The 9,030-nt window shown below is 41.1% G+C and overlaps 2 non-coding genes across 2 annotated transcripts; both read right to left on the bottom strand.

The window, feature by feature from the left end:
* Window positions 1-6,734: 6,734 nt before the first annotated feature.
* On the bottom strand, window positions 6,735-6,875 carry LOC118934238 (U4 spliceosomal RNA). The gene has a single exon (XR_005033403.1). It is a non-coding gene; the product is annotated as a U4 spliceosomal RNA (small nuclear RNA).
* Window positions 6,876-7,416: 541 nt separating this feature from the next.
* Window positions 7,417-7,557, bottom strand: LOC118934230 (U4 spliceosomal RNA). The gene has a single exon (XR_005033397.1). It is a non-coding gene; the product is annotated as a U4 spliceosomal RNA (small nuclear RNA).
* Between the last annotated feature and the right edge of the window lie 1,473 nt (window positions 7,558-9,030).

Genomic DNA, 9,030 nt, shown 5'->3' with positions numbered 1-9,030 from the left:
TTCATTCCACTCTGACCACACCAGCATCCACTATGTTCCTCAAGCACAGCAAGCTAGTTCTGACATAGAAGCTTTTGCAGCTGTGAGCCCCTTTCTGGAATGTTCTTCCCAGATCTTGGCACAGTGTTCCTGTTCATTGAGGTCTCAGTTCACATGTCATTGCTGCAGATGGACATTTTATCTAAATTCTCTGCATTCCTTGTTGGATCCTGTCCCCTTATCCTGGTCTATTCTATTTACTTTACTTTCTGACACTATGTTCTGTATTTATTTACCTGCCGATTATTTATCTCCCTTTCCCCATTATAACGTCAGCACCAAGAAGGGTACCTTGCCTTTGTTGTTCACTGCTTGTTAACCAGTGTCTAGAATTGGTGGGTGTTCAGTAAATATTGTTTGAAAGAATGAAAGGCTGGGGACACTAAGGTACCAAGAGCTGAGTTGAGTGGGCTGCAGAGTTAGCTGCAGAATCAGGATGCAAACTCTATTCCCTTGGCACCCAGCCCGGCCTCTGTTCTCTATCACAGTTTCCTGGGACTGACAACAAAGACTCAAGTACAGGGTTCTCAGCTGCAGTGCTGTTTTTAAGAGCAAAAGTCTGGAAACAACCCAAATGTCCATCAATAGGGGATTGGTTATATAAATTCCTTATAGTCTGACAATGCAAAACCATGTAGCCACTGAAGAGGAACCTCATCATGTAGGGATGTGAAATGGTCTCCAAGACATACAAAAACAAAACTGAACAGTGTAACATATGTATCATTTGTGGAAAAAAGTGAGAAACAATATATTTGTTATGAGATGCTTATACATGCTAGAACATCTCTGGAGAAATATAGAAACATTAGTGTCACCTGGCAGGGAGTAGAGGTTGGAGGTGGCTGTGGGTCAAGAGGTGAGATTTTACTCAATACCCTTTTAAATCTTTTGAGCTTTGAGCCACATATGCGATTTTACCTTTTCCCCAAATGAATTAATATTTTAAAAATAAAATACAACTAAATTGTAAAAATGACACTGCAGACATTAACATGAAGGGGAATCAACTACTAAGAGTGATTCAAATGAGGTTTAGAAAATGTCTCCTGGAAAAGAGCTAACCCTGACCTGATTTTTGGAGAATGGAAGCAGGCAGTGGGAAGGGCATTCCAGAAGGAGGGACTGCTGTTCAGAAAAGTATGTGTAAAGGGCCCTAAATAGGGGAAGCAGGAATGAAAGGTTTCCGCCTACCCTGCTTATCTCAAAGGAGTCAGGTGGCTGAAAGGCTGGGTCCTACCATGCACTTCAGCCCCCTGGGGGAATCTCCCTAGGGGTCCAGAAATCTCAAGACAAGGCTTCAAATCCTAGCTCTGCCACCTGCCAAGTGTGCAGCCTTGGGCATGATACCTTATCTTTCTGAAATTCAGTTTTCCTATCAATACAATAGGCACGATGGTCTGCAGATCTGATACTTAGCTGCATGGTTTGGGACTAGCGTCTTAACCACTCAGAGCCTTGGTTGCCATAATTGTAAAATCTGGATAACAAAACATACACCCCCCAAGATTGTGATGTGGATTCGACAATAATAAAAATATGGGAAATGGCTGAGAAGTAGCTATAATTATCATGGGAGAACCCAGGTTTGACTTTAGGGCTAGGAGAGTAAAGGAGAGATTTGGGGAATTATCCAGGCACCAAAAGGTTACAGAATCAAGGTTGTTATTATTATTAATAATATTAATAATTATCATTATGCAATAATTCTTATATTAGATAATACTTATTATTGAGAACACTATGTTAAATCATTTAATTATCTCACTTAATCTTTGCAAAAATCCAATAGGGATTTTATGCCAATTTTACAGGCCAGGAAATTGAGGTTCATAAATAAAGTCACCTGCCCAGGGTGACATACCCACACTGGTATGAAGTGGCAAAGTCAGGATTCACACCCAGGACTGTCTGACTTGAGAGTCCATGTGCTGGCTCATGAAGGGGAACATGGGATTGTGTACCAAGTTCAAGTTCAGCTCCCCAGTTGACTTGGACACAATGCCTTGGGAAGATCCTGATGCCTCTGAATTTGAGGGGAGGGCATTATCTGGGTCACCCACTGTCCTGCTTGAAACCTTCATGACACCAAAATAAAACCAGTGATTTTTCTACAACCTCTGACCTCACTAGAAGACCCAGTTCAATACACATTCTTTCCAACTTGCTATTTCCTTCCTTCTTAGCTCCAGGGAATGATTTTCAATTTCTCCAGGAGGCCACGTCATCCTGGCTCCAGACCCCTGCAGGTGCCATTATTCCTGCTGAAATGTGTCCTGCACTCTTTCTCATGGTTAACCTCTCTTCTCCTTCAATTCACAGCTCAGCCACTCCCTCCTCCAGGAAGCCTTCCCTGACCACCACCCAGGCTTGGACAATTGGTTCCCCAACTCCCATTAAAGCATTTAACTCTCGGTTCAGGTACCATCAGAGGTACTTTCCTATATTATCTCATTTAACACCCCAAAAAATCTCTATGACAGCAGGTCTTATGCTGTGGCATGTTGGCATCACCTGGGAAGCTTTAAAAAATATATTTTTTTGCTGACAACTAACCCACAGAAATTCTGATTTAATTAGCCTAGAATACAGCCTGGGCATCAAGACTTTTAAAACTCCCCAGGCCATTCTCATGGGCAGCCAGGGTGGAGATAACTGGCCTCTGAGATAACTGTGATCCTCACACTCCTTTTATAGTCAGGTAAACTGAGGCACAGGGAAGTTAAGTGTGTAGCCTAAGGTTGCACAGCTAGTAAATAGTGGAACAAGGATTTAAAACCTGAAAGCTTGGCTTCATAGCTTCATAGAAAAAATCAATTGGTCTCAGTTAATTTCCCCAGCGATGGAGAGCTATCTGTGAGCCAGCTCTCTTCTGAGACAGATCCTGAGGGCCCCTGGGGTATGGAATATTTTTAATCTAGAAAAGGCAGGAATTCTTGCAGACATCCTGCAGTGAACTGAACTGAACACTGAGAAGATTGTTTGGAGGCTGATAGACCCTTGCCCTGCAGAGATAGTCCTCAGAGTTCAGCTTTTCCATCCCCTGGAGCCACTGGGTCCAGGTTGGCTTGGGCAACAGGGTGGGAGGGTGCGGTGGGGGGCTGGCACCATCTGGGGCTGATGTTTCCAAGGATATTTCCATACGTGGTGTGGGGGGGGGAAGGTCAGGATTACCTCACCCAACCCATCCCCTTCTCCCTTCTCTCTGTCTGGAAAGGAGCTGGAAAACAAACAAATGTTAGAACTGGTTGTGAATTCACCCTCCGCCCTCTCCCCCTCCCTAGCCGGGGAGAGTCCAGTGAAAGCTTCAGAGCATGTCCAAATATACATCAAACATTCTCCAGACGGTCTCCTGCGTGGCTTTGCGGGAGAATACACTGGTACGGCCTTGGAGGAGCCAACCTGGGGGCACCTCTTAAAATACAAAATATGCATGGCCTTTTTGCAGGCGATCTCACATACAGAAATTTCCCCTAGAAATACCCCATGAGTAGGCAAAAATTCCCCTAGAAATTCCCCATGAATAGGCAAAGATGCATAGCCAAGGATGTTCATCAGAGCATTGCTTATAATCAGGAAAAATGGGAAACAATTCAAATGTCCATCCATAGGGGATTAGTTAGCTGAGGTGGGATATATCCATACCGGAAGAGGGGAACTATGTGCTGACATGGAAAATATGTTCCAGATATGTTGCTTAGCAGAAAGAAAAAAGGAAGTAGAACTGTATGTAGAGCATAACCCAATGTGTGTTAATAATTATGTTGACAAATGAATGGAACAATTTGGAGGAACAGTTTCACCTATCTGTGGGTATCTCCTCTGGTGATGGAGGTGGAATTACAGTGTACATATATTACATTATATACAAATGTGGCAATTTTGTAACCAGACAAAAATTAGGTCGTGAGATGGAAACAATAATATGTTGAAATCACATGGATCCAGGTTCAAATGGCCAATTTCATGTTATGTGACTTTTATTTAAATTTTTAAAAAGTCATTGTAACTCAAACTACCCAGCCAAAGGAAGATTCCATAGATTTGAGCTAAGAGCAAAATATCATATGGATGTTCTATAAATTTTACCTTTTTTTAAAAAACATTGTTTTGCTTTTCCTTCAGCTATTTGTTCATTTTTGAGGTGGCTTTTCCCATGCTTTTCTTTCTTGTGTTTGCTTACAAATGAGTTATATTTTACTTACTTGCTGTTACACGTTCTAAGAAAATCACACACACACACAAATCACATGGGTCTGTGCTTGCTAGAGCATCATCTGACTTTTCTGATCAATACAAAACTTGCCATGGGAGGAAGTATTCATCTTTTATTTCCTCCAGGCCTGGTTTGAGCCCAGATTAACCATCTCGGCAATGAGCTAAGGTGGAAAGAAAAGGTTGGAGTGCATTTTCAGACAAAACTATCAAAAATATTTATAGCTCCTTGAAATTTCAGCCTCTGGTCAGCACAAATCGGCTTTTCTTGCAGTTCCCAGGATCAATGTGAGCTTCCCAAGCGGCCCCTTTGAGCAGTTATCCCTGACCCCCTCTTTCCATCACATTTGCTCAGTTTCAATACAGTGGCTTGTTAGGGGGACTCTTCTTGACTTCCTAGAACCGCAGGTCCTGAACACAGGGTATTCCCTGGTCTCAGGAAATCTACCCTGGGTTCCAGAGAAATGACATTAATTTATCTCACTCCAGCCATATTTTGATGACTGATCAGAAAGTCAGCTAGTGGTTTAGGGAAGTGATAGGAAAGCAAAGGGCTTTTAGTATCAAATGGTTCCTATGGCAGCTGGTGTTCATTCCACAGATTACTGATTATACAGGGGAAAATGCACTTTTACAGTAAAGGCAGCAGTTACTACTTTAACCAGGTGCTTAAGCTCAGCAACATTCGTAATGGGAGATGCAGTACAAAGTTCACAATGCCACCTTCGAAGTTCTCTTGAATATTAATGAAGCTGCAAGGTCCTGGTTATAGGAAATACAGAGGACAGAGGAACATGTTAAACACCTCAGGCGACACAATCAAATGAAGTCAGACTGTGAGACTTCTATAAGATAACTATTTTGGACTCTTCAAAAAAATCAATGTAGTGAAGGAAAGTAAAAAGGCAGGAGGACTTATCTAGATTTAAAAAGACTGCAGATGGGATGGATGTACACTGGTACAGCCAACTCTGGAAGATAATCTGGCCATTTCTTACAAAACTGAACACGCGATTTACCAAGTGGTCCAGAGAATTAGAAAAATACGGTCACACAAAAACTAGTAAGGGAATGTTCTTAGCAGCTTTATTCATGCTAGCAAAATACTGAAAACTACCTAATGACCTTCAAAGGGTGAAAGGTTCAGCAATAATTGATACATCCATGCAATGGAATACTACTTGGCAAGAACAATAAATGAACTATCAATACATACAACAACCTGGGTGGACCTCAAGGACATTGTTTAGTGAAAAAAGTCAATCTGAAAAAAATCACATACCATATGATTCTATTTATATAGAACTCTAGAAAATGCAAACTATAGTGACAGAAGTAGGAGTGTGTGGGGAGAGACGGGAGGGATCAACGGATTACAAAGAAACTGAGAAATTTGGGAGTGATGGATGTATTCACTATCTGGATTGCAACAAGGGTTTTGTAGATATGCATGTTTCAAAACTTAATCAAATCTTGTGCTTCAAATACATGCAATTTATTATATGTCAATTATACATCAATAGAGGTGTTTGTAAAAATAAAAAAGAATGGGGAGAATGGTTTCTGTGAGAATTAAATGAAATGAAGCATGTTAAGTACTTTGCCTGGAGTGTGGCACACAGTAAGTACTCAATAGTTGCTATTGTAATTTGACTGGTCTCCTGGATGGCTCCATCACATCTCCCTCTGTATTTTCTCCATCGCAATGAAATAATTTGTAATTACTTTGTTTATATATTTGTTTACTTACCTATGGTCTGTCTCAAGACTGAGCTCCCTGCAGCAACTGGGTCTAATTTACCGCGCGGGCCGCTTTGAACCAATAGATGCCCTTCCACTACCTTTGCCCTTAGTAACCACATCCTTCAGATTACAGGCCAAAAGAGTGTTTGATGGGTAGTGGCCTAAGCAGGTCCAGAAAGATCTGCCATGCCCAGGCATAGGACTCCTGAGGGCTTCCGACTGGGACACCGCTGGCCTCCCTAACAGGACAAGACTAGTGGTAGCTGGTGTAGTGGAAACCAGCACACTACTATGGGTGCTGAGTTCCAAGCCCAACTCTGCTTGGGACTCCACAATGAGTCCTGAGCAAGCATTCTGTTTCCATTTTCCTCCTGGTCGTTTTAATAGGAAGCATTCGGGTGAGATGCTTTCGAGATTCCCTTCCATTACTGTGAATCTCTCTCTCTCTCTCTCTCTCAGTGGGATTGTCCACTCCAAGGGCAATGGAGAGGACTTGGGCATTTGCTGTGAGCTTTAAGGAAAATATTAGCTACAGTTATTAAAACCAAACGTATGCTACCTTAAATAAGAGACCTCGTAGCTACACATCAAAGTTGGAAAAAAACCAAGAATTTTTCGCACAGAAGTCCCGTACCTCTTCCTTATAGCCTCAAACTAACATAGAAAGACATGAAGAAAACAATGTAAGTATTGCAAACAACAAACCTGAAAACTACCGTTGAACAACCAAAAATCAGTCTCCGTAGAGACTGTCAAAAATTGCCAATGCCGACTATATTTCAAGTCGTCATGGCGGGGTATTGGGAAAAGTTTTCAATTAGCAATAATCGCGCCTCGGATAAACCTCATTGGCTACGATACTGCCACTGCGCAAAGCTGGCAACCATCATCACCCACCCCGCTCCCCCATGGATGACAACTGTCTTTGCAGTAAGGGTGAGTGACTGCCAGCGAGATCACGGATTTGGCGCGTTCCCCTTTAAGCAGTTATATTTAAGGCCCATCTGTAAGGCAGGCTACTTCTTGTTGGATTATCTCTTACAGAACATTTAGATTTTGGAAATGAGAGCGAATTCGCCTAGGATGCTGGGAAATATTATGCAAACTAGTGTAACGTCACAGACATGGTCCGGCTAACACCTCTGGATTTTGAATAAGAAACTGAGCGGCGGGAAGGGGAGGAAAACAAGAGTGAGCCAAGACTACAGTAGTTGGAGGAAGCACCCCAGACACAAAGAGTACAACATACAGATCAGAAAAGGATCTTAAATCATCTCTTAACAGCTTTGGTTAAAGCAGCGATAAACAATACTTTCAAAATTTGACGTTCTCAATAATGTATCGCTAATGACCTATCCCCTCATACACAGCAAAAACCACTAGAGAATAATAACTACTTTTGCAAACTTAAATATTCAGTCTCCGTAGAGACTGTCAAAAATTGCCAATGCCGACTATATTTCAAGTCGTCACGGCGGGGTATTGGGAAAAGTTTTCAATTAGCAATAATCGCGCCTCGGATAAACCTCATTGGCTACGATACTGCCACTGCGCAAAGCTAGCTACGCCTTATCCCTATTCATCATCCCCAATAAGCAAGGTTCCTATTTCATAAAGGTGAGTTTGAGTCCTGTGGAAAAACCTTCGTTTATTGTTTGATGGAAATTATACAACCATACTAAGATCTCTAGGAATGCTTCTTTCGATACAGTTCCTTGTTCACACTTAACAAGCTTTGGTGGGAAATGAAGCAAAGCATTGTGGGAAGGAGCATGCTAATAATTTAACTCAGAGAATGAATTGGAGAGGGTGAGAAATGGGCTATGTCAGGGAACTGTTGTTCCTTTGGCTCCCAACTCACAGTGTACATGTTGTCCCCAGAATTTTTTTTCCAAATTATAATAAAATATACATAGCAAAACATTTACCATTTTAACCGTAGAGTTCAGTAGCATTAAGAGCATTTACATTGCAACCATCACCACTATCTGTCTCCAGAACTTTTTCATCATCCCAAACTGAAGCTCTGTACCCTTAGACGCTAATTTCCCATCCCTCATCCCCTCCGCCCCTGGCATCCTTTATTTTACTTCTGTCTCTGTGAATTTGACTACTCAAATATATAATATAACACCTCGTATAAGTGAATCATACAATATTTGACCTTTTGTGTTTGGCTAATTTCATAACAATACTGTTAAAATCCATCCATATTGTGGTATATAATAGAACTTTATTCTTTTTTATTGTTGATTAATATTCTATTGTATGGAATTTTATTATTCATTCGTTCTTGGATGGACACACCTTGTTTCGACTGGCTATTGTGAACAATGCTTCTATGAAGTGATAAGTATGGGTTTGAGTCCTTGTTTTCAATTATTTTGTGTACATACTTAAAAATGGAATTTCTGGGTCATGTGGTTTTTCTGTATTTAATCCAAAACGGTTTTCTGTGGATATCTTAATTCAGAGCTGAAAGAGGCTATTTTTACAGACGTCCACAGTTCATGAAGTCTGAAGAAGATTTCACAACACTTTTCTTCTTTCTACAGATTGAAAGCTGATGGAAACCCATGTCTGTACTTGTTTCGCCCCTGAACTATATTCTCCAAAATACTTTTGTTTTTTGCTACTCATTAACATACAAATAGTAGTTTCCGAGAAAGCGACATTTTCCCCAACATTTTATTATAAAAAATTCAAACAGAACAAAGTATGGATCAGTGAGCATTCATGTAGTCATCATCTAGATGCAAAAATGACATCTTTAAAATGTTTGATGCTGATGTATAATTAATTTTACCACAGCAATAACTGCCAGAGTGGGAAAAACTGCCAGAGTAGATTATTTTAGCTAGATCCAGTCAAGGATTTAGTCAGTAATTCCTGGTGTGGTGAAACTGTTTCACCAGCTGTCTTGAACAACTTCAATCTCCACAGATGACTTTCCAGCAACAAGGAAAATGTAAAACTCAGCTAATTTCTTCCCAGGATGTGAGATTCCTTGGGGCCTAAAAGCACAATAGTCGT

The sequence above is a fragment of the Manis pentadactyla genome, chromosome 14, assembly GCF_030020395.1.
Source record: "Manis pentadactyla isolate mManPen7 chromosome 14, mManPen7.hap1, whole genome shotgun sequence".
Taxonomy (NCBI): Eukaryota; Metazoa; Chordata; class Mammalia; order Pholidota; family Manidae; genus Manis; species Manis pentadactyla.
Note: the sequence above shows the minus strand (reverse complement) of the source record. Positions and strands in the feature narration are given on the sequence as shown.